General features: G+C 41.5%; 1 protein-coding gene across 2 annotated transcripts in view; it reads right to left on the bottom strand.

Moving 5' to 3' along the window:
• The window catches only part of CEP44 (centrosomal protein 44), a 744,696-nt gene that overhangs the window by 399,313 nt on the left and 317,958 nt on the right, over nucleotides 1–27,425 (bottom strand). The window lies entirely within an intron of this gene.

The following is a 27,425-nucleotide window of genomic DNA, read 5'->3' as shown; positions in this document are numbered from 1 at the left end:
GACAAAAGTTCTAAACTCAATTTTCTTGTTACAGGTTGGGTAAACCAGAGGACTTTTGAACATAATTACCTAACATAACAAAAAATGAATATGCATGTATATTCATTTATGATTATGCAAATATTACAGAAAAGTAATTTCATTCCACCTGGTGGACTTTATTTTGCATTGTACTTGCAGACCTCACTCGGTTGAATTACAAACCAACAAGAGTCTCTGTGGGTATGTCATGAACACAAGATTACCAACCAGACTGCAGTGGGGATTTTGCTGTGTGCGCTACATAGCTATAAGTAATGGTAAGCCCAGCATGTTTCAAATACTACATATTAAATTAAAAGCACACTGAATAGCACTACAAACTGGTATTTGCTAATCACAGCATTTTTACCATTCACAAACTATTTTAACAGGAATTTATCTCCAGTTTTAGTCTTACGCTGAATGTGTTAAAACAGCTTCACTATCAAGGTGACTTAAGCAGTTCTTGAATTATGTTACAGTCCATCCATCTTATTTAATAATAATGAAATATGCATATTTATTTCCATATCTCAAGAAACAAAATTTCCAGTAGATATATCATTAGTAAAAAAACAAGAACAATTCTCATCTATCAATATCCACAAATACAGAAACAAATCCCGATTCCTTCCACATTTATCCCATACAAACTCACCTCATAAAAGACTCCTATCCAAACCTGAACACTCTTCCACTGATGCTGATCAATTGCCCAGCGAATACCTCAAACTGGCTGCAGGTATCACTGCTTACTCCATATCAAACTTTATAAATAGGTCTATCACTGAACAATATGTGCCTTCTCTATGGAAAGAGTCCCATGTAATCCCTGTTCATAAAGGTGGTACCTCCACTGATTTCTCTAAGTATAGACCCATTTCCATCCTCTCCCCTATAGCAAAAATACTAGAAAAATGCATTCATACCCAACTCCTCAACCGTCTCTTGAAAAACAGTCTTATATCATCCACCCAACACTGTTTCCGACCTAAACAAAGCATGAAAACAGCCCTAATTATCTTCACTGATACAGTCAACCAACACAGGAATAATGGTTTACTCACTTCCTCTGCATTCCTCAACTTTTCCAAAGCCTTCGATATTGTTTCCCATCAACAACTAATTGACGAACTAGCCTCCCTTAACCTCACTCAGCCTACCCTCTCCTGGTTCATTAGTTACCTAACCAACTGTCAACAGGCGTAAAATGGCCAAATGAACTTTCATCTACTTTACCTATCTCTGCCGGTGCACCACAAGGATCTATTCTTGGTCCTCTACTCTTTACTATTTTCACTAATAGACTCTGTTTAACCACCCAACATATTACAATAGTACAATATGCTGACAATTTGTCCCGCATATGCTCTGTTCCATCCCTTCCTGCTCTCCTAAAAAAAAAAAAAAAACAATCCTTTCTGGACATAGAAAAATACCTTTCCAACTTATAACTGATTCGAAACCCTTCGAAAACAAAATGAATGGTCTTCTCCTGTTGCAAAAAAAACAACAGACCCCTCTACTTTTGCCATATATTCAATTAATAACACCATTATCCAACCAGTAGATCATAGTAAGTTACTAGGGGTCACCATTAATAAAGATCTAAAATTTGAAACACACTTAGCCCTAGCCATAAAGAAAGTAAATTTCAAACTAGGATCCCTTTATAGAATAAAGCTTTTCCTAACCAAATCCACCAGACATGCAATCTGCAGAACTCATCTTCTATCCTCCCTCTTATATGCCTCACCCATTTCACTGACTTAAGAAAATGTGATTTAAATAAACTAGAATCCTGCTATTATAAAGTAGTCAGATTTGCTAGCAATCAACCTGCAAGAATTCATCACTGTAAAGTACTACACCAACTAAACTGGATGGAACTTCCCAACATTTTAAGCCTTAACCAACTTGTTCTTACTCATTCTACCCTGTTTTACCCAGACAATTGTCCATCCATTAGAAAATGTGTATAGCCCTACACCATTAGTAGAACATTAAGACCAGCTAATAAATTGCTTCTCAAGATTACCAAGTCAAATATTGTTACGGAGATGCCCTGTATTCACACAACTAGCCAAAGTTTGGAATGATATACCACAAAATATAGCCAACATATGTAATTCTACCAAGTTCAAACAACTTCTGAGGGAACATCTCAATAACAACTGGTTTTGCTCCTGCACTAATCCTGGTTAGCTGTAATACACTATTAGACTTTTCTTCTACCCCCTACATATTCTCCCTATCCTCCTTAATTCAAACCTAACTTACTCCCTCAATACTCTCGCTTCTCCTTACTGCTTTCCTAGCCCTGTAACTTCATATCTTTAGTCTACTGTTTTTCATGCTCCTTAACTTATTTTGTATTTTTTAAGCCTCAGTTTTTCCTCATAAACATGTACATCAAGTGTGATTTGTAAATTGCATCCTACTCAAACATTTTAATGTACATATTATGTATTTTATATAAATATTTTTCAGTTACAACATTATGCTCTGTGGGGCTTTTCTCCATGGGCCTCAGTTGAAAAAGGGCTGTTTTAGGCTCAGTCAGACTTTCCCGGTAAACAAATGGAAATAAATAAATAAAATAAAATAAAATAAATAAATGTACGGCTCATAGCTAATCAAGGGCCTTTTTCATTAAATAATGTACATTATCAGCAAAAGAAAGTGACTTCTTAACTGTATTGCAGGTATCTAGTACATTTTATTAACTCATATGTCATATGTACCAGACAGGTTTTTACAAGTTTGTCAATGAAGACTACAGCCTCAGTTTTCCTAAAATTTATATGTACAGTATGACCACAAAACTCTCCCACTCTTCTTTCACTCACTATTTTTTCTACAAACATATACCATTTTTTGATGGCATTCCTCAAACTACATATATGATTTACCTTCTGACCATTTTTAGGCCTAGAATACTGATTAACCAGAGATAACTACAGGTGTAACTAGTTATCTTGAGACTAAATGTCAGTCAAAATGCCCCCTTACTTTTGAGACTAAACCTGTTTTACATTGGCCGACAGCAACAATCATTATTTTGAATTAATTTTAGATCTATGCTATGTGTAAATTCTATTAGCTCTTATCTGTGCCATTAGCTGCCCTCAAAAGACACTACCTCACACCATAGTTTCAGCCTGGTTTATCCTCATCCTTAGCCAGTCTACTAACACTAATTTTTCTGAGGCACTATCATCACTACCTCAAATTTACTGACACAACCTACTTCACATAATGAATCCCTTTCTGATAGATGCACATACTTTTCTAAACTGGAGTTTAGTCTATCAATCCCACCCATGATCTTTAAGATACACCCCAACAACCTGTCCACTCATAGTTTGCAATGACGACCACAATAACACTACATTACCACAGTAACATATCATCCTCCCCAGATATGATGGGGTAGTAGAAAATCCTTGCACTAGCATCCCACTAGTATGTTCCTCATGAGCAGGGGTAGCCAGTGTTGATCACAGAGTCCCTCTGCTTATAAATCCGTGCTGCAAAATACTGTTTCAGTAAATGACTAGTCAATCAGTACTATTATAGGGAGATCTAGTGTTTATCCACATAGAATGAATTGCTGAACAAACTCCCCCAAACCACTTTGCCAAGAACTGCTTGTACCTTTCTCATCACAGTTTTTACATACTAACTAAACTGGCAATGGAAAAACTGTCCATCACCTGAAACCAGGGACAAGCTGATATCACTTGGAAATCTGGCCAAAAAAGTCATGAGAAGACAAAAAGCAAACCTCCTTTCCTCAACTCAAAATTCACATATAAATAACCCAAAAATGTTTAACTTCATTAATAGCCTTAAAGGATACATTCTGTATAACAACACACTGCTAAAGATTCCATTCCCATCTGCTCTGGAAATCTACATCTACAGACTTTTTTAATGACTGTCCCTCCGTCTCCTCCCTCCACATAGTACACATAGGCCCCCAGTTTTCACATCTCACCCCCAATTAAAAAAAACAAACAAATTCAGAAATATACTGATAAAAACATCCAGAAATGCACCCACATGTATAAATGGTTGTCTGCCTTGATTTATCATACCATGCAAAAATCATATATTTTCCACACCCCATCTATACAGTCTTTAGCTTTCCATCTACACAATGCCTACACTGTGGAAAAAAGTATTAATAAAACACATACTCAAGTAATCTAATCCCAAAAGCCCTCCAAATTTTTGGCCAGTTTGAATAGGACCCACGTTAGGCAATATCTTTCAAAAACTGTCACCAAATTTACAGAATATACCCAAAAATACAGTGTCCTCTCACCACACCAGCTCAGCTTATAGGCTGGCCATAACATCATGACAGCCACGTACACCTTCATCAATTTTATCCTCATGAATGTGGATAAGACACTTGTAAATGGTGCTGTCTTCCTTGTTTGACAAAAGTCTTTGACTTGGAAGACCATCTATTATTAGGCTCCCTTATCTCAGAAAGAATCAGCCAAAACTCTGCCATGGTTCAGAAACTTCCTGGACAGGGGAGCATTTAAAGTCCAGTTCATGTAAAGATTATTTTCTTGCTCACCCTTAATCAAAGGAGTACTACAGGTATCCATTGTATCCTTTCTACCTGTATCACTATTTAATAATCACCTACCAATGGATTTCACACAGCTCAATATTATTCTACATGAAGAAGACATGGTTATCTAGAGTACAAAACCTCCCCTTCTCCATCAAAACAGGACTGGAAGAAACTCTTTTTTCTCCTCTCGTTTCTAACTGACTACTCAAAAAAAGAAGTTATGTCTTACCATAATGTTCCGTCTATATTGTTGATCCTTGTTCAGTCATTGTGTGTGGGTATTGGTTCCGAGCCGGCCATCTTCCAAGCTCGCGTCAGCTACAAACTCTTGAGCTAAAACTCTTACCCAGAATTCCCCTCTCCCTTATACCTCAGATTGAGTTTGCAAATCAAAAGAAGGTAGAGTCTACCTTTGGTCAAATGACCTAAAAGAACCGGATGGTGAGATCTACTAGAAGCTACAGGAGGGGGAAGGAGGGAGGGTCGTAATGAATGAACGAGGATCAACAATACAGATGGAATGTTATGGTAAGACATAACTTCTTTATCTGATATTGTTAATCCTCGTTCATTCCTTACGTGTGGGACAGAGTTCCCAGCTACCTCTATTCCTGGGAGGCTCTCATGGAAGGACATTCCTGAGTACCATAGACCAAAAGATGCTCTTCCCCTGGAGGCCAAATCCAATTTGTAATGATTGATGAAGGTATGAGGCGTAGCCCAAGTTGCAGCTGCACAGATGTCCTGTAAAGAAGCTCTGGCATGGAAGGCAGCAGACGTTGCCACCGACCTTGTTGAATAAGAAGTTATGTACCTACCATAACGTTCCATGTTAGTTGTCTTCTCTCGCCTTCTTTCTTACTGGATGGGTTCGGAGCCAATCCTCGGCTCCGACTCGGCACTTGCTAAGCTCGAGAGCTAATTTTACCAGCTCGAGGCAACCCTATATCCCATGATGCAAGGCGTGACTACCCAGATCTCGTTTGGTAGCTATAGAAATATGCCCATTATCTTCTTCCAACAGAAGGAGAAGAAAGTAACCAAATGTGTAAACACAACACAGGGGAACTAGTAAAACTAGTGACCACTCACAACTGGAGTCCATAGGAAGAATAAACTCGCCCTTAGAGAAGAGTACAACTTCAAGGTCTGTCAAGGCTAGGGGGAAAGGACGGAGGGACGCAAGAAAGAAGGCGAGAGAAGACAACTAACATGGAACGTTAAGGTAGGTACATAACTTCTTAATGTTAAGTTGTCAAACTCGCCTTCATTCTTGCTGGATAGGACCGCGTCCCTAGCACCTCTATCCTGGGTGGCTCAATGGAACAGACTCTTGAGAACTGTGGAACCAAACCTAGCTCTGTCTCTGGAGGCCAAGTTCAATTTGTAATGTGAGACAAAGGTATGAGGCGTGGCCCAAGTGGCTGCTGCACAAATGGTGTCAATAGGTAGCCTAGCCTGAAAGGCTGTAGATGTGGCTAGGCCTCTAGTAGAATGTGCCTTAGGTTTAGAGGGCAATTCTTTGCCCCTAAGGAGATAAACATGGGAAATAGTGGAAGAGAGCCATTTCGATAAGGTCACCTTGGAGACCAGGAGACCTTTTCTGTTTTCTGCATAAGAAAGAAAAAGCTGATCAGATTTTCTGAATTGTTTAGTTCTATCCAAGTAGTATCTGAGCTGGCGATGAACATCCAAATAATGCAGTTTCTGTTCCGCTCTGTCCGAATAATTCGGGAAAAATACTGTAAGATCAATAGACTGGTTAAGATTCGTCTGGGAAGCCACCTTGGGCAAAAAGGATGGATTTGTTCTTAGAGATACTCTATCCTTGTGGAAAACCAAGTAGGGAGGTCGAACACAGAGAGCATGAAGTTCGGACACTCTCCTAGCTGAAGTAATAGCCACCAGAAAAATTGTCTTCAAAGAGAGAAATATTAAAGAACATGTAGCAGCCGGTTCGAAGGGGGGAAGAATTAGGGATGTCAGCACTAAATTCAGGTCCCATTGCGGAGGAGGATCTTTAATTGGGGGCTTTAGTAGAAAGATACCCCTGAAAAAAGGCTTTACAAAGCTTGTGAGACATTATGTTCTGGTCCGCTAAGCCAACATGAAAATTTGAGATTGCTGCCAGCTGGACTTTGACTGTCGAAGAAGAAGAACCTGACTGAAAAATCTCAGCTAAGAAGTCCAAAACTGACTGAACTGGGGCAGTAAAGGGGTCTATGTCCCTGGACTTTGCCCAGAAGGAAAATCGCTGCCATTTACTAGCATAAATCTTTCTGGTAGAGGACTTTAGAGAAGCTACTATGACATCCCGTACAGGATTAGAAATCATAGGAAGCCTGGCTAATGAAGGAAGTGGAGCAACCAAGCGGTGAGGTTGAGAGAGCGAATGGCCTGGTGCAGATGACCCGACTGGTGGGTCAAAAGATCTGGAACTGGGTCCAGATGCCAAGGCTCTACCAATAGATGGCGATGAAGGAATGGGAACCAAATTTGTCGAGGCCAGTAAGGGGCAATGAGAATCAACTTGGCTCTCAAAATGGTAGCTTTCTGAATGACTTGAGGTATTAAGGGGAATGGAGGAAAAGCATAAAGAAGTCCCCTGGGCCAAACCTGGGTTAGAGCGTCTCTGGGGGGTTGGCCTGGGAGTGGATAGAGGGAGAAGAAGTCTGGGCATTTGCTGTTTTGGGGTGTAGCAAAAAGGTCGCAGCAAGGGAAGCCCCACTTCTGAAAAATCTCCTCCACTACTGATTGTTTGAGAGACCACTCGTGAGGCATGAGAATAGCTCTGCTCAATCTGTCCGCAATGAAGTTGGATTTCCAGGGGATGTGCGTTGCTATCAGAAACCGATGAGAGGAGATTGCCCACTGCCAAAGTCTGAGAGCTTCTCGACACAGTGGATAGGACTTGGTCCCGCCCTGTTTGTTGATGTACCATACTACGGACATGTTGTCCGTCTGAACTGCAATAGTTCCTAAAGGAAGAAAGTCGTTGAGGGCTTGCCACGTTAAAAGCACTGCTCACATCTCTAGGACATTTATGTGCAGATGGTATTCGAAGGGTTGCCAAGTGCCATGGACCATCCTGCCCTGATAATTCCCCCCCCATCCGATCAGGGAGGCATCCGATGTGACTGTGGCAACCGGGGCCGGGGGAACAAACGGTCTGCCCTGGAGGACTTGAGGGGAAGAAATCCACCAGGTCAGGTGACTCTTGCAAGATTGTGTCACGATGATCTCATGGCTCATGGGAAGCTGCTGGAAGGACCACTGGGTGAATAACATCCACTGCAGTAGCCACATATGGAAGCGAGCCAAAGGAAGAAGTACGATGGCAGCCGCCATAAGTCCTAGCACCTTCAGGACAAACCTGGCCCTGATCTTTTTGCTAAGTAGGATGATCTGAACATATTTTTGGATGTCCAGAAGTCTTTGATCTGTGAGTCTTGCTGACATCCCAACAGTGTCTAGTTCTGCGCCTATAAAGGTAATAGACTAGCAAGGTAACAAGGAGGACTTTTCAAAGTTTATGGAAATTCCTAACTGGCTGCACATATGAAGAGTGTACTCCCTGGCCTGGAGAAGTTGATGCCTGGTGGTGGCCGTGAGGAGCCAGTCGTCTAGATACGGAAACACCTGGAATCCTTGACGTCTCAGGTGAGCCGTGACCGCTGCCATGCATTTGGTGAACACTCTGGGGGCTGTAGTGAGACCAAAGGGCAGGGCTCTGAACTGAAAATGACTGGTCCCCAGCCGAAAGCGGAGAAACCTTCTGGAGCGCCTGTGAATTTTTATGTGATAGTACGCATCCTGAAGGTCTACCGAGCACATCCAGTTGTCCTTGCCCAAAAAGGGTAAAATGGAATGAAGCGTGACCATCCGGAATCTTGCCTTCTTGACAAACTTGTTTAGTCTGCTGAGGTCTAGAATTGGTCTCCAATCTCCCAGTTTTTTGGGGACCAAAAAGAATCTTGAGTAGATCCCGGATCCTATTTGGTCTGCTGGAACTGGCTGGATAGCTCTTTTTGCTAGAAGTTTTGATACCTCCAGCTTTGAGAACTCCCTTAGACCGGGTGCAACGTCTGGGAGGGATACCTTCTGAGGAACAGGATAGTTTTCAAAGGGAATCTTGTAACCCTCGGATATGATTGACTGTACCCAAATGTCTTGAGAAAGGGAAAGCCAGGCTGTTGGGTACAGCGACAATCTTCCCCCGACTGCCTCCAAGGGTGGACAGTCGGGCAACACCTCAGGGATGTTGGAAGGGTTTGTCAGGGAGAGGCTCTCTGCTACCCTGATTCTGCGGACCCCCTCTGCCCCTAGGTGGCGTATTGTTATTACCCCTCTGCCTCTGGAGGTAAACTGACCACGTGCATCCGGCGTGACTCCCTGAGATTTACGGAACCACATCTTCCCTCCCTTCTGACCTTTAGGATAAGGTCTTGAAGGGGTGGAGAAACGGACTCCTACGGCAGAAAGAGTCTTGCCATCCTGCTCGCATCTGGTCAATGTTTCCTTCACTTGAGGTCCAAACAAAGCCGAACCGTCGAAGGGAGTATTTGTGAAGGACGCCTTAAAGGGATCTGCGAAGTTGCAAAGCCGCATCCAGGACTGACGCCTAAGGGCCACTCCTGTGCCTGCGGCTCTACTCGCTCCATCGGCCGCATAAGAAATGAGCCGCATGGAGGAGTTTGTTAAGGAATTTTGGATTCCCAGCTGTGAGGTAATTTTTTCTTGAGCCTCGGCAGCTGACGGATCCTGTACTACCTCACCTAGTTCCTTGAGAATATCTCTCTGAAGCCGGGTAAAGTGACAGAGATAATTCAGCGAGCACATAGTGAAGGTCGCTGAGGAAAAAATCCGCTTACCATACCTATCCATGGTGCTAGACTCCTTGTTAGGAGGATGGACAGGTACAGAAGGATCGGCAAGTTCCTTCTTGGTGGCAGCTGCCACCAACATGGCATCAACAGGGACACCCTTGGTGAGAAACTGCTTGTCTACCGGGGCCGTGATAAATTTAGATGGCCTCCTAGGGACTAGTTCCACAGAATCCGGGGCCGCCCACGCCCTTCGAGCCACCACTTCCATGAGAGGGTCGAAAGGCGGAGACACCCAGGAGGTGGAAGGTCGAGATCCAAAAGCCTTCAGGTATACTGACTCATCCTCGGAGAGGTTAATGGAAAGCCAGTTCCCCCTCTGTTTAAGGAGTTCCAAGATATCTGAAAAGGAGACATCCTCAGAGGGGGACTTTGGGGATCCCTCCGACTCATCTAAGTCAGTATCAGATGTTGTAGACTCAGGGGAGTCTATGTGCTTCCTCTTGCACGTCCTCTTATGTGGGATCAGGAGAAACCTCGGAAGAGGAAGTTCTTCCCAGTAGGGAAACCTGGGGTGATGGATCTCTGGGTCCGGGAGGAAGAGAGTGGGAAGAGATATTAGCAGGCACCGAGGAGGGGGGAGTTAATGGAACCGACTGTTGACTCAGCTGAGGGGCTAGAACACTCCTCATCACCTCAAAGGCTCCCCTTCCAGGGAGGCCAGAGAGCTCCCGCTCCGAAGAAACAGGAACTCCCGGCCCCGCCGAAAGAGAAGGCTCCGAGGCCGATGTCGGTGCCGAACTCACCAACGCCGAAGCTCCGAGAGGGAGAACGGGGCCGGACAAGGGTCTGATGCCACTCGCCCCCTCGGAGCCGATGCGGGAGTCACGACGACCGGATCCCTCCATGGAAGGTATCATGGAGGAAATCGGAGTCAAAGACGAAGGAGCCGAAAGGGGTGGCATCGGCTCCGACGCACCAACAGTCAAGGTTTCGAGAAGCTCCGGCTCCGAACTCTGGAGGAGAGTCGAAGGAGGAAATTCAGGGGGATGAGTGATAGCGGTTGTCTGCTGAGACGGGCTATGGAGCATCTGGGCCAGTGCATGTGATTTCAGCAATCTGCTTACCACTCTCTCCAAGTCGTGGTCAGAGAGCCTGGAAGACCTAGAAGATCGGCTCCGATGGCTCCGCTCCGAATGCAGAGATCGCGGAGCCGAGCGAATCGACTCCAGGGAAGGAGACCGAGATCTCTTCCTAGTCAGAGCCATCGGAACCGAAGACCCCTCGGTTCCATTCGGAGCCGATAACTTATCGGCTCCAGTCTGGGACATGGAAATGTCGGCTCCAGTCGGAGCCGACATCGACTTCGATGCAGGTGTATCGGAGCCGGCCGGCACCGATACCACTGCCTCTAAGAGAGAAAGATCGGCTCTGGCCGGAGCCGACCTAGACTCCGAAGGAGTCAGAGCCACAGCCGAAGGCTTCGAACTCAAAGCCTGGGGCTTAGGTGGCTTAGAGGGCTTCCCCGACCCGGTCTTGGTTGGGGAGCTCTCCGGCTTCAATAAGCCTCGTAGGATTAATTTATTGATGATAACAACCAGGCTCTCTCACCACGAAGCTATAAAAGCAGTTAGGAAGTTCTGTGGATGACTCAAAGTTCATAAAAATCAAGGCATTCAAATCGGCAAAGCCAAAACGACAACTTCACTTTTCCAGTAAAAAATCCAGTATAAAATCAGCAAAGAACCTTTATTAACTGTAAAGCTTGGCGTAGTTACCACTACGCTTCATCAGACAGTACATATAACATTTAAAAGCCTCTATTTATACAAAGAAGTGGAAAAAGGCGCCAAAATGAAACAAATGAATTGTTCAATTATTCAATTATTTAGTTAATTAGATGCTGTGGATTGATGCAGGCAATTCAAAAAGAATCTCATGGTCTTAAAGTGGGCAATGTTATTCATAACTAATCATTCAGCTATTGACCAAAACTGAAACATGATGCTAAAAACAAGTAATAATAATAATAATAATAAATAAACAAATGGCTGTACATCAATTAATACGGAAAAGCACAATAAATACACATGATAAGAAATAAAACAGAATAAAATGCAATAAATACTGATAAATATCTTATATAATTTAATATGAATACTTATTTCAAGGTAATATAATAAATATACTTATCAAATACCTGGAAAGCCATAATCATTTGAATAGGGATACTACATTTGAATCTTATATTACTCATTCTTATTTTAAAGTGTAATATATAACCTCTATTCTTAAACTATTAATTAAAAAATTTTCATAAATTAATTATTGACGATTAAGTCATTTAAATATTTAGTAAAAGTGTATAGATGTATAAATAAATAATTTTAACACATCAATGCATAGATAAATATATTAGTAAATAAATGAATAGATGATTAACTAAATAGCCATTTTAAATACTAAGTATTATAAATAAATGAATAAATATATAAATGTACAATAGTATAAACGTAATGAAATATATATTAAGAATATGTACATAAATGCTAATGAGATACAAATGTTAAAAACTTTTTGTCAACTAAGTTGATTTATATTTAATAAAATAAAGTGAATGTTTGTACAATGACCAGAATGTATAAGGATATGAAAGCTAAAACCAGGGGCTAAAGGTCTATCTAGCTTCCAAAATAGACTTAATCGAAACTTGATTATTAATGCCAGGAGGTATATGTGCAGCCAATCTCAAAATCCATTTTAATTCCTTATTATTCAAAAGCAGTGAATTATCTCCACCTCTTTTATTGTGTGTGACTATTTCTAATACCCTAAAGTCAAAGTCATGGAGGGGATACTCCAAAATGTGTTTCGCTAAGGCATTTAATTCATTCTTCTTCTGAATATCATACAAATGGCCATATATCCTATCTTTTAAGCATCTTTTTGTAAGGCCAACATAAAAAGCTTGACAATTCTTACAGGTAGCAAGGTAGATGAGATTCTTGGTACAACAATTTGCAAAAAACTTAGGTTGAAAGACAAAATTCAATGTAGGGTGTTGAAACTCTAACTTTTTTGAAATAGAACCACATCTATTACAGTTATAACAGGGAAATGTGCCTTTCTTATGGCTAAAGAGTGATAATGGAGATTGAACTGTACATTTATCATTGCATAATAGCCATTTTAGACTCAGACTATTTTTAAACATAAAATGTGGCTTAGCCCCTACCAATTGCTTGACAAAAGGGTCTGTAGTAAGGACCTTCCAATTGTTGTGAAAAATCCTCTTAATATCATTAATAATACTAGTGTAATTTAAAGTTACAGATACAAACTTGTTATGTCTATTAAAATTTGTTCTTATCTTAGTGTGGACATGCTGATTTTCTAACAATGTGTTTTTAATGATGTTATTTTTAATAGTTGTAACTAGACCTGGATCGTACCCTCCCTAAAGAGTATCTCTAAATGATCTGCTTCTAGATGTAAGGTAGATGTATCTTTACAGAGTCTTTTTAATCTAATAAATTGACTCTTGATGATACCAGGAAAAACATACCTGGGATGCATACTATCAAAAGTCAAAAGTGTATTCCTCCAAGTAGGTTTCCTATATAGCGTGGAGTTAATTGTGCCATCTTCTGTAATATTTAAAGTCACATCCAAGAAGTTTATAGTATCAGGTGAACAGTCCATGGTGAAGTGCAAGAAGGTAGATGTACTTTCAAGATAATTTAAGAACTTTTTAAAATCAATCTCAGTGCCTTCCCAAACAATAAAAATATCGTCCACAAAACGTTTATAGACTTTTATCTGGGCAAACAGGGGGTGAGTAAACAGGCATTTGCGCTCCCATGCTAAAACAACCAAGTTGGAATAGGTATTAGCACACGGGGTGCCCATTGCCACCCCCCATTTCTGTAAATAATAATCATTCAGAAACATAAATACATTGTTATTTAAAACTGCATCTAGTAGTTGACCTATAAGTAGCTGCCTGTCATTTGAAAAAGAAGTTTCTGACACTAGTATTTCTCTCACAGCTTCAATACCCAAATCATTAGGGATTGATGTGAAAAGATTTTTCACATCTAAAGTTATAAGAAGGTACTCATGCTCATGGAGGGCCAACTGTACCTCTGATAAACAGTCTAGCAAATGGTAGGTATCTTTTAAGATGGTAGTAAAGGAATCTACCACTGGTCTAAGTAAAAACTCTATGAAACATGAAATATTAGCAGTGACCCAGTTATCACCTGACACGATAGGTCTGAGTGGAATGGGACATATATTTTTATGAATTTTCGGTAGTCCCCTAATAGTGGGTATGGTGGGGTTATCTATCAATAAATAGCTATACATTTCTTCACTAATCTGCCTGCAGATAAATAAATCATATAATATGTCATGTACATTCTTAATTATTGCATTAACTTCATATAGCTTCAGTTTTGCATAAGTCATATCATCATTAAGCATGAGACACATATTTAAATTATAATCAGACGTATTTAAAACTACTACCCCACCCCCTTTATCAGCTGGTTTAACAGAAATTTCATTACATTGCTTCAAACGTCTTAAAGAATTGAATTCTTCTAAGGTTAAATTATAAAAACCAGGTTTTATCTTACTAGAAAACAATTCATACAAATCATGTTCACATAGGTTTAAAAAAACATTCTATATTATGGGGAAGTGGGGGCATAAAAGTGCTTTTCCATTTAAAAACAGTAAAAACAGCATTACTGGTATAGTCAGCTTTCTCTCTGAAAAAAACTTTTAGAGCTACTAACCTACAAAATAGTCTAAGATCAATTAAAACATCACTTAAAGTGTCAGCACAAGCTGGAATGAAATTCAGTCCACGATTTAATAGAGAAATGTCCGCATCAGAAAAGTTAAAATCAGAATAGTTATATAGTAGTGTAGTCACATTTTTGTTCGTCTTGTTGGCTGAAGGTTTTCTTTTGATAGTTTCCTTTTCCTTGGGCCTCAACTCATGGAATGTCCCCTGTGATAAAATTGTTGTTTCACAGGGTACGGTAAAAAAGTAGACGTAGAAGGACCTAAAGGAATAACAGCGTTAGGGTCTTTAGGTCTAGCTCCTGGATTACTGGGTGGTTGTTGCAGAGCTAATTGATTAGGAGGGGGTGTGTCAGTCACAGCCGAAGTAGTAATGTTAGTATTAATCCCCTCTATAGGTGTAGCAAGCGGCAAAACATTAATCGGAAAAGTACTTTCATTGCTAGCATTATTAGTGGAACCATCTACATGTGTAGAGGGCTGTGTGTAGTTCGTATTCTCATTCATATTACTTCCATTCTGCACAAAATTATTGCCTCTCGGCCAAACAAATATTTGCCGTGATCTGAAGTCTTAGAAATCTCTCTGTAGCTTACGCAATTTTGTTGCATTCAGCCTTTCGCTAAAGGCATTTACTTGCAAACAAATATTGCGCATTCTCCGGACACAATACTCCGCTTTAAAGCGGTGACTTAAATCTTTAAAGCTAGCATCAACTTTATCCCTTAATTCAGTTTCTATGGGTGTAAAATAATCAAGCAAAAGCTTGATATACCTGTATCCGAGGTCTATGTTTAAGTCCTGCCATTTTTTGAGGAGTACCGGGTGCGCCTCTCCGTACGATGGCATACAAAGTACCCGCATCCCTCTGGGTACGATCGAATAGTGTAGACACGCTTCCAAATGTTGCCTTTGCCAGGCATATCTCTGCAGTTTATACATATCGTCCTCAAGTGCCTTGGAAGCAGAGTTAAAGTCAGACATATTGAAGCCCTCTTCATTTACGGGAATAGCATGTTCTGTTTGGGATAGATCCAGAGCCAATAAAGGGTTAGCCTGTAAATGTAACAAGTCCTCTAGATTTACCACTGCATCCCTCGTCCCTGGAGTGTAGTCCAATTCAATATTTACAGTATCCATCATGTATAAACGTGTGCAAGCGGTGAAAATAAAATCAAAGGAAGATAGTAAAACAAAAAACTCTTCACCGGTAGCTAGAGAGAGTGCCTGTAACGACAAGGCAGGTAAAATGATGATAACAACCAGGCTCTCTCACCACGAAGCTGTAAAAGCAGTTAGGAAGTTCTGTGGATGACTCAAAGTTCATAAAAATCAAGGCATTCAAATCGGCAAAGCCAAAACGACAACTTCACTTTTCCAGTAAAAAATCCAGTATAAAATCAGCAAAGAACCTTTATTAACTGTAAGCGCTTTCGCGTAGTTACCACTACGCTTCATCAGACAGTACATATAACATTTAAAAGCCTCTATTTATACAAAGAAGTGGAAAAAGGCGCCAAAATGAAACAAATGAATTGTTCAATTATTCAATTATTTAGTTAATTAGATGCTGTGGGTTGATGCAGGCAATTCAAAAAGAATCTCATGGTCTTAATGTGGGCAATGTTATTCATAACTAATCATTCAGCTATTGACCAAAACTGAAACATGATGCTAAAAACAAGTAATAATAATAATAATAATAAATAAACAAATGGCTGTACATCAATTAATACGGAAAAGCACAATAAATACACATGATAAGAAATAAAACAGAATAAAATGCAATAAATACTGATAAATATCTTATATAATTTAATATGAATACTTATTTCAAGGTAATATAATAAATATACTTATCAAATACCTGGAAAGCCATAATCATTTGAATAGGGATACTACATTTGAATCTTATATTACTCATTCTTATTTTAAAGTGTAATATATAACCTCTATTCTTAAACTATTAATTAAAAAATTTTCATAAATTAATTATTGACGATTAAGTCATTTAAATATTTAGTAAAAGTGTATAGATGTATAAATAAATAATTTTAACACATCAATGCATAGATAAATATATTAGTAAATAAATGAATAGATGATTAACTAAATAGCCATTTTAAATACTAAGTATTATAAATAAATGAATAAATATATAAATGTACAATAGTATAAACGTAATGAAATATATATTAAGAATATGTACATAAATGCTAATGAGATACAAATGTTAAAAACTTTTTGTCAACTAAGTTGATTTATATTTAATAAAATAAAGTGAATGTTTGTACAATGACCAGAATGTATAAGGATATGAAAGCTAAAACCAGGGGCTAAAGGTCTATCTAGCTTCCAAAACAGACTTAATCGAAACTTGATTATTAATGCCAGGAGGTATATGTGCAGCCAATCTCAAGATCCATTTTAATTCCTTATTATTCAAAAGCAGTGAATTATCTCCACCTCTTTTATTGTGTGTGACTATTTCTAATACCCTAAAGTCAAAGTCATGGAGGGGATACTCCAAAATGTGTTTCGCTAAGGCATTTAATTCATTCTTCTTCTGAATATCATACAAATGGCCATATATCCTATCTTTTAAGCATCTTTTTGTAAGGCCAACATAAAAAGCTTGACAATTCTTACAGGTAGCAAGGTAGATGAGATTCTTGGTACAACAATTTGCAAAAAACTTAGGTTGAAAGACAAAATTCAATGTAGGGTGTTGAAACTCTAACTTTTTTGAAATAGAACCACATCTATTACAGTTATAACAGGGAAATGTGCCTTTCTTATGGCTAAAGAGTGATAATGGAGATTGAACTGTACATTTATCATTGCATAATAGCCGTTTTAGACTCAGACTATTTTTAAACATAAAATGTGGCTTAGCCCCTACCAATTGCTTGACAAAAGGGTCTGTAGTAAGGACCTTCCAATTGTTGTGAAAAATCCTCTTAATATCATTAATAATACTAGTGTAATTTAAAGTTACAGATACAAACTTGTTATGTCTATTAAAATTTGTTCTTATCTTAGTGTGGACATGCTGATTTTCTAACAATGTGTTTTTAATGATGTTATTTTTAATAGTTGTAACTAGACCTGGATCGTACCCTCTCTCCCTAAAGAGTATCTCTAAATGATCTGCTTCTAGATGTAAGGTAGATGTATCTTTACAGAGTCTTTTTAATCTAATAAATTGACTCTTGATGATACCAGGAAAAACATACCTGGGATGCATACTATCAAAAGTCAAAAGTGTATTCCTCCAAGTAGGTTTCCTATATAGCGTGGAGTTAATTGTGCCATCTTCTGTAATATTTAAAGTCACATCCAAGAAGTTTATAGTATCAGGTGAACAGTCCATGGTGAAGTGCAAGAAGGTAGATGTACTTTCAAGATAATTTAAGAACTTTTTAAAATCAATCTCAGTGCCTTCCCAAACAATAAAAATATCGTCCACAAAACATTTATAGACTTTTATCTGGGCAAACATGGGGTGAGTAAACAGGCATTTGCGCTCCCATGCTAAAACAACCAAGTTGGAATAGGTATTAGCACACGGGGTGCCCATTGCCACCCCCCATTTCTGTAAATAATAATCATTCAGAAACATAAATACATTGTTATTTAAAACTGCATCTAGTAGTTGACCTATAAGTAGCTGCCTGTCATTTGAAAAAGAAGTTTCTGACACTAGTATTTCTCTCACAGCTTCAATACCCAAATCATTAGGGATTGATGTGAAAAGATTTTTCACATCTAAAGTTATAAGAAGGTACTCATGCTCATGGAGGGCCAACTGTACCTCTGATAAACAGTCTAGCAAATGGTAGGTATCTTTTAAGATGGTAGTAAAGGAATCTACCACTGGTCTAAGTAAAAACTCTATGAAACATGAAATATTAGCAGTGACCCAGTTATCACCTGACACGATAGGTCTGAGTGGAATGGGACATATATTTTTATGAATTTTCGGTAGTCCCCTAATAGTGGGTATGGTGGGGTTATCTATCAATAAATAGCTATACATTTCTTCACTAATCTGCCTGCAGATAAATAAATCATATAATATGTCATGTACATTCTTAATTATTGCATTAACTTCATATAGCTTCAGTTTTGCATAAGTTATATCATCATTAAGCATGAGACACATATTTAAATTATAATCAGACGTATTTAAAACTACTACCCCACCCCCTTTATCAGCTGGTTTAACAGAAATTTCATTACATTGCTTCAAACGTCTTAAAGAATTGAATTCTTCTAAGGTTAAATTATAAAAACCAGGTTTTATCTTACTAGAAAACAATTCATACAAATCATGTTCACATAGGTTTAAAAAACATTCTATATTATGGGGAAGTGGGGGCATAAAAGTGCTTTTCCGTTTAAAAACAGTAAAAACAGCATTACTGGTATAGTCAGCTTTCTCTCTGAAAAAAACTTTTAGAGCTACTAACCTACAAAATAGTCTAAGATCAATTAAAACATCACTTAAAGTGTCAGAACAAGCTGGAATGAAATTCAGTCCACGATTTAATAGAGAAATGTCCGCATCAGAAAAGTTAAAATCAGAATAGTTATATAATAGTGTAGTCACATTTGTGTTCGTCTTGTTGGCTGAAGGTTTTCTTTTGATAGTTTCCTTTTCCTTGGGCCTCGACTCATGGAACGTCCCCTGTGATAAAATTGTTGTTTTACTAGGATTAATTTATTCCTATGTTCCTGCAGGACTCTGTGGCTAAAAGAATGACAAATGGCACAGGAGTCCTGCAGGTGTAGAGGTCCCAGGCAGTACACGCAAGAAGTGTGACCGTCTGTCAGACATCTTCTGACAGCACGAGTCACACTTCTTGAAGCCTGAGACCTTCGATTCTTTGGACATAATTATGCCCAGTGCACAAACACACACACACAAAGTTCACCCACACAGTTAACTTAAGAAGAAGGGGGGGGGGAACTAAGTACAACACTCAAACACCCTGACAGGAATTAAGGGAAGGGAGGCTTAAGGCCTGAAGGGGAATATAACTAAACCTATTAGGTTGAGGGAGTATAGGGTTAAGGACATAGCTATAGAAAGACTAACTCTAATACTGAGAAAAATAGGCTGGAAAAAGGGAAGATTTTTGACTGTAGAAAGTTAAATAAAAAAAAAACACTACCTGAGCTGGTAAAAGAAGACCTCTTCGCGAAGTGGCAAACAAGATCTGGGTAGTCACTCCTTGCATCATGGGATATAGGGTTGCCTCGAGCTGGTAAAATTAGCTCTCGAGCTTAGCAAGTGCCGAGTCGGAGCCGAGGATCAGCTCCGAACCCATCCAGCAAGAATGAAGGCGAGTTTGACAACTTAACATTGAGCCTTAATGGCAGTAGGCAATGGAATATTACGTTGTGTATAAATGAAGGTCACACAGTCTTTCAACCATCTAGCCAATGTGGCCTTAGCAACAGCACATCCTGATCTAGTTTCAGAATAGGATAAAAATAACTGGTCTGATTTATGAGAGGCCTTAGTCCTGTTCAAGTAGAAGCGAATTTGCCTGTGAATAGGCGTATGTAGGCAATACTCTCCTTTGTTTGAATAGTTGGGAAAGAAAACTGGCAATTCAATGGTTTGGTTAATGGACATTTCAGAAATCACTTTTGGCAGAAAGGAAGGATTAGTTCTCAATGACACTCTATCTCTATGAAAAATCAAGTATGGACTCTTGATGCATAAGGCTTGAAGCTCAGAGATACGTCTGGCAGAAGTAATGGCGACCAAAAACAAGGTTTTCCATGACAAGTATTTGAGGTTGCAAGAAGAAGCTGGTTCAAAAGGTGGCATTGCCAAAGCTTGTAGAACTAATGAGAAGTCCCACGGTTGAATAGGTTCTCTAGAAAGGGGCTTTAGATGATTCACACCTTTTATGAAGGTCTTGCATAATTTGTGTGACATAAGAGAGGAGTCTTGGACACCCTCATGGAAATTAGATATTGCAGCCAAATGAACTCTAATGGTAGAGGCCGATAGACCCGATTGAAATAGGTCGGCTAGATACTCTAGTACTATCGACACTGGTGCTGAAAAAGGATCTACTTGCTTTTCTTTCAGCCAAAGGGTAAATCTTTTTCACTTGCTTAGATAAGTAATTCTAGTGGAAGACTTATGAGATGTAATAAGAATGTCCCGTACTGGCAAAGAAAGATCATTTTGCCTGGCAATCAAGGGAATTGGAGGAGCCAAGCTGTGAGCGTCAGGCTGTCCAAGTTGGGATGAATCAGATTCTGTGGATGGGAGATCAACCCCGGAGTTGGATGGAGAATCCATGATTGATCTAGCAGGTGAGGCCAAAGGAAGGGGAACCAAATCTGACGAGGCCAATATGGTGCTATGAGGATCACCTTGCTCTTCAGCCAGCGGGCTTTCTTCAGAAACTGGGGAATGAGGGGGAGAGGTGGAAATGCATAAAGAAGACCCAAGGGCCAATTGTGGACTACAGCGTCCCTGAGTGACAGTACTGGAGGGGGAATCAGGGTGAAGTAGTTGCTGCATTTGTAGTTGGTCGGGGATGCAAAGAGGTCGCAGCAAGGTAGGCCCCAGTGGTGGAAGATCTCCTCCTCTATCAAGGGATTTAGGGACCACTCGTGAGGTTGTAGAATGCACCTGCTGAGTCTGTCTTCTATCACGTTGGATCTCCAGGGAATGTGTGTTGCTAGAAGAAAACGGTTGGTAGCCATCGCCCATTGCCATATCCTCATGGCCTCTCGACAAAGTGGGTAAGAATTGGTTCCGCCCTGTTTGCTTGATGTACCAGACCACTGCCATGTTGTCCGATTGTATTGCAATAGTCCCAGATGGCAGCAGGGGATGGAATGCTTGCAACGCCAGAAGCACCACTTTCAGCTCTAGAACATTTATATGCAGTTGGGCCTCCAATTTGGACCAAGTACCTTGGACTGTATGTCCCTGACATAGCCCCCCCACCCCATCAGGGAGGCGTCCATGGTCACTGTAGCCTTGGGCTGCTGGGGGGAGAAGGGGCGAGACCATTGTGACGGGTTGTGGTTCAACCACCAATTTAAATCCTGTTTGCACTTGTGAGTTACTCGAATCTTGGCTGAAAGAAGATACTGAAAAGGATACAATTGGGTGAGCAGTAGCCTTTGTAGAAGCCTCATGTGAAACCTGGCCAGGGGGACAATGGTGATGGAGGCTGCCATGGAACCCAACAGCTGTAGGACAGAGTGAGCTGTGGATTTCTACCTTGAAAGGATTGGGATCAGTTTTTGCTTTATCCTTAGAATTCTGCGCTCTGGAGTGGATGCTCTACAATTCTTTGTATCCAAGATGACCCCTATGAATTCTGTGGACTGAGATGGGGAGAGATTAGATTTATGCCAGTTTATGGTTATGCCTAGCCTTTCTGCAGTGAGGAGAGAGTATGCTAGGACTTTTCCAATAGATGTCTGGTGGGGGTGGAGATGAGACAGTCATCTAGGTATGGAAACACCTGGAATCCTTGCAGTTGCAAGTGAGATGTGACGACTGCCATGCACTTTGTGAACACTCTGGGGGCTGTACAGAGTCCGAAGCGCAGTACTCTGAACTGGTAGTGACTGGCTCCCACACGGAAGCGCAGAAATCTTCTTGATGGCCTGTCCACTTTTATGTGGTAGTATGCATCTTGAAGATCTATCGAGCACATCCAATCATCTTTTTCCAAAAGCGGGAGGATAGACTGTATTGTGACCATCCACAATATTTGTACTCTTACAAACTTGTTCAATACACTGAGATCCAAAATTGGTCTCCAGTCCCCGGTTTTCTTTGGCACCAAAAATAGTCTTGAGTAGAATCCGGATGCTATCTGGTCTGAAGGGACTATTTGGATGACTCTTTTTTCTTAACAGCTTTGATATCTCTAATGCTGCTTCTTCCCTTTGACTGGGTGGAACCAGGTAAGTTTGTTGGGGGGGCAGGACAAAGATCGAAGGGAATATGGTAACCTCTGGTTATTATCCTTTGTACCCAAGAGTCGGAGGTGATGGTTAGCCAGGCAGAAGGGTACAAGGAGAAATGACCCCCAACCACCTCCAGAGGAAAGGAGTTGGGCCGCTCTTCAGGAGGGCTGGTAGGATTGGCCAGGAAAAGAGTCCCTGGAACCCTGGTTATGCGGACCCCCTCTGCCCTGAAAAGGGCGTCTTCCCTGTGAGTTTCCCTTTCTGCCTCTAGGGGAGAACTCGGCCTGTGTGTCACAGAAAGGATACTGAGACTTTTTGTACCATATCTTCCCACTCTTCTGGTTTCTGGAGAAAGCACATTGAGGGGAGGAATAATGGATACCCATGGCAGAAAGGATCTTACCGTCCTGTTTACATTTGGCCAGTGTGCTTTTAACCTTGGGTCCAAACAATGAAGAGGCTTTGATGGGAGCGTTGAGAAAGGAAGCCTTGAAGGGTTCTGTGAAATTACATAAGTGCATCCAGGCGTGTCGTCTCAGAACAACATCTAAACTCACCGCTCTAGCTGCTCCTTCTGATGCATGAGATATCAGGCACATGGAGGAGTTAGACATTGATTCAATGGTGGCCAGCTGAGAGGCCACTTTGTCACGGATTTCATCAGACACGGCTCCAGCCAAAGTTTCAGAGAGCTCAGAAATTAAATCCCTTTGAAGCCTGTAAAGTGTGCCATATAATTCAGGGACCTGATTGCAACGGTTGCTGATGCAAAAGCACTCTTCCCTATTCTGTCCAGAGCCCGGGACTCTTTGTTGGGTGGATGGACAGTCTGGCTTTCTTCTTCTGCCAGGTCCTTCTTGGTTGCGGCCACCACCACCAGAGCATCTACAGGAAGACCTTTGGACCAATGCGGGTCAGTAGCAGGAGGGGACAAAATTTTATCAGGCCTCCGGGGAATGGCCTCAACGGTGTCAGGAACCTTCCATGCACACTGCACGATGAGCCGGACCAGTTCGTCGGCAGGTGGAGTAACCCAGGAGATAGGGGACTGGGAGCGAAAGGCCTGCAGGAACACAGACTCTTCAGAGTTCGGGCTGCCAGTCACCTCTCTGTTTAAGGATTTCAAGGATATCACCAAAGGATACCTCAGAGGGTGACCGAGGGGACCCTTCCCCATCATCAAAGTCTGTGTCTTCAATAAGGGACTCCTCTGTGGAGTCCATGTGCTTTCTCTTGCACGAGCTTTTTTGAGGAACTTCCTCAGAGGGAGAAGCTGGGGAAGACAAAGCAAAAGGGGTTTCCTGTGGGAGTACATCCTGAGGCCCTTGCACCCAGTGTCCACTAGGAGCGACTTGTGTACATTGCGGTCCAGAGGAGGGCGGGGAGATTGACAGCACAGTATCTCCAGCTGACGCCAAAGCCTTCTCCATTAGTTGGAAGGCCGGTCCACCTGAAGAGGGTGATTGTCCAGAACAGGGATCACCCCTCCCCTAAGTGGCTTAGCCTACCGACTCAGAGTCCCTGGATGGCTGCGAAAAGTACAGTTTTGTACCTACCACATAAATGTAGATGTTCGAGGATCCACATTGCTGCAGTCATAACCTGTGGGTAGTCCGCTGTCCTCGGTCGGCCCGAATACCAAAGAGTTAGGCTGGCGTCGGTCATGGTCGCCCGGTGCTGACGTCAGTACGTAGTAGTACTTAAGCGCATGACCAACGCCATATCCTCAGTCTTTCTTGCCCCAGATGTCAGAAGGCCTTAAAAAGGAAAGGCCAGAGCCAAAATAGTAAATACCCAACCACCCCAAGTGAGAAAATAACAATTATCCCAAAGGGAAAAAACAGCAACCCCAAACTATAGGGGGGAAGGAGGGGGGCAAAATAGGACTGCAGCAATGTGGATCCTCGAACATCTACATTTATGGTAGGTACAAAACTGTACTATGTTCTTCGTCTCACATTGCTGCAGTCATAACCTGTGGGTAGAATCCCAAAGCAAAGGAAAAGGGAGGCTGGCAAACTAAAAAGCATTAGGAGCTGCTAACATGCCCTGTAAAACTGCAGTGGCAAACCCAGCCCTAGACTTGGAATAAAGAGGGAGATGGTAATGCTTAGTAAAAGTGTGTACTGAACTCCAAGTAGCTGCCTCCAAAATATCCTTAGTAGCTACCCCCCTCAAAAAAGCAGTAGATGTGGCAGTAGCCCTAGTGGAATGTGGTCTGATCCCAGCAGGAACATTCTTCCCATGATGAGAATAACAAAAAGCAATACAATGACCAATCCACTTAGAAATAGTTTGCTTTGAAACAGCTTTCCCTTGAGAAGCCAGAGCAAAAGAAATAAATAACTGTTGAGTCTGCCTGAACTCTTTAGTTCTGCTCAAATAATAACGTAGCTGCCTGTGAATGTCCAAAGAATGCAAAACTTTTTCCCCCTTATTTTGGGGATCAGCATAAAAAGTAGGCAAATGAATAGACAGGTTCAAGGCCACATTAGAAATCACTTTAGGCATAAAAGTAGGATTAGTACGCAAAGACACCCTATCCTTATGGAATATCAGGAAAGGTTCAACTGCCATGAGTGCCTGCAATTCAGAGACCCTCCTAGCAGAGGTAATGGCCAACAAAAAAGCAGTTTTCCAAGACAAAAACTTCAGCTCAGACGTAGCTGCAGGTTCGAAAGGAGGTAAAGTAAGCTTCTCCAACACAAAATTGAGATCCCAGGAAGGAGTAGGAGCTCTACGTGGGGGTCTTATATTTTTTGCCCCTCTAAGAAATTGCTTAAACAAAGGATGAGAAAATAAAGGAGGGTCACAATCATAGTGAGCAGAAATGGCTGCAGCATGAACCTTCACAGAGGAAAATGACAAACCCTTGTCCAGCAATTCAGTAAGGTACTGTAGCGTAAAATTCAAATTAGGTACCGAGACATCAAAGCTCTTTGCTGTGCTCCAAAGAAAAAATCTCCTCCATTTATCAGCATAAACTTTTCTAGTACTGGGCCGCCTGGCTTCCAAAATGACATCTAAAACCTGTTGAGGAAGCTGAGACCCCACAGGCTCTAAAACAGAATACGCCAGGCTGTTAGATGCAGGGACTGCACCCTGACATTGAGCAAATGATTGCTTGACTGGGACAACAAGTGAGGAATCTGTGGCAAAGGCCAAGGAGGCTCCTGAATTAAACTCCTCAGCAGAGGGTACCTGTGCTGATGTGGCCAATCTGGTGCTATTAGAATCATGCAAGGCTTGTCCCGCCTGACTTTCAAAAGTACCTTGGGAAGGAGAGGCAGAGGAGGGAAAGCATAGACGTGAAGGTTGTTCCAACTGAAAGATAGAGCATCCACTTTCCAAGCTTTTGGGTGAAATATCTTTGTGCAAAATTTTGGTAGTTGGAAATTTAGTGGAGAAGCGAACAGATCTATGTCTGGAGTTCCCCAAGCCACTGTCAACTGTTGGAATACCTGAGGATCCAATTTCCACTCGTGGGGGTCCACAATTTGTCTGCTCAATACATCTGCTAGAGAGTTCTGTGCTCCTGGCAGAAACCGTGCTTGAAGAGTGATGTGCAAACTCAGAGCAGTCTCCCACAATATCAATGCTTGTCTGCAAAGAGGGTAAGAATGGGTTCCCCCCTGCTTGTTGATGTACCACATGACTGTTGTGTTGTCTGTTCGAATCAACACCTGTCCTGGTTGAAGTAGGTCCTTGAAGGCCATCAGGGCAAATTGGACTGCTAACATCTCCTTCATGTTGATATGCAAATGTTGTAGTCTGGGAGGCCGCGTGTCTTGAATCCATTTCCCATTGAAGTGTGCTCCCCAAGCCAAGTCCGAGGCATCCGTCGTTATGAGCTGACTCGCCTCTGGTCGGGTCACAGAGAGTCCCTTGTTTAGGTGACATTCCTGCGCCCACCACAAGAATTCCTTCCGGATGCAAGGTATTATCTGAATGACAGTGTCCAAATCGTGGCAGTGTTGAGTCCATACAGTTTTGAGATACCAGAATGCAAGATGCCATGAACCCCAAGGCTTGAAGGACTGTCCTTGCAGTCAGCCTGGACAGTACTGATAACTGCTGGAAGTACAGGTGAAGAGTTCTTTGTTTGTCCGGGGTCAGAAAAGCCATCTGAGAAGATGTATTCAGTCTCACACCCAGAAAGCACATGTCCTGAGAGGGTACTAGACTGGACTTTATTTCGTTCACAGAATACCCTAGGCACCTTAAAACTGCCATTACATACTGCAGATGTTGAAGTAACTTGTCTTTGTCTTGAGCAAGAATCAGGCAATCGTCCAGATAAGGATAAATTTGTATTCCCCTCTGTCTGAAGAAAGCTATTACAGGAGCCAGAACTTTTGTGAACACCCTGGGCACAGTAGATAAACCAAAGGGCAATGCAGAGAACTGATAATGAGAAGTACCAGCCTGAAATCGCAGGAATCTCCTGCAGCTGGGCCTGATAGGAATGTGAAGATAGGCCTCTTTGAGATCCAGGGTTACCATCCAGTGATCTTTGCCTAGCATAGGCAGAAGTTGTTGTAATGTTAACATCTTGAATTTTGGAATGTCTAGGTAGGTATTGAGAATGGACAAATCCAGAATTGGCCTCCAAGTGTTTCCTTTCTTTGGCACTAGGAATAGACGGGAATAAAACCCTAGGCCTACTTCTGACGGAGGTACCACCTGGATAGCTCCCATCTGTAAAAGTAAAGAAATTTGCTCCTGAGCCTCCAGCCTTTGCTGAGGAGGCACATCCGGCATGCCTTTGCAAGGAGGAAAAGTGTGAAAGTAAAACTTGTAACCTTGATTTATTATTTCCAACACCCATTTGTCCTGGGTGACCAAATGCCAGTTTTGTTTGAAAAGTGCCAACTTTCCTCCTAGAGGAGCTGCCAGAAAAGAAGGATCTGGCAGCTGAAGATACAGGTCATTGGGTCTGTTTACGAAAAGGCTGACCCCTGCTCTCACCAGAAGACTGTGCAGGAGAACTCCAAGTCCTAGGTCTGAAAGAACCCTGAGCGTGAGCCCTGCCTCTACCACGTCTAGACCTGCCCTTAGACTGAAAATCCGAAGAAGGGTAGGACCATCCTCTAGCAGGCCAATTCCTGCTAAACTTAGGGGGCTGCACCTGCAAAAAATCCTTAACCGTCTGCATAGACTTAGCTTTATCTTCCATCTTTTTCAAAACTGACTCCACAGGAGAACCAAAAAGAACT

Source organism: Protopterus annectens, chromosome 2.part0, assembly GCF_019279795.1.
Source record: "Protopterus annectens isolate FY-2018-M chromosome 2.part0, PAN1.0, whole genome shotgun sequence".
NCBI classification, from domain to species: domain Eukaryota; kingdom Metazoa; phylum Chordata; order Ceratodontiformes; family Protopteridae; genus Protopterus; species Protopterus annectens.
The sequence above is the reverse complement of the archived record's forward strand: the minus strand, read 5'-3'. Positions and strand labels throughout refer to the sequence as shown.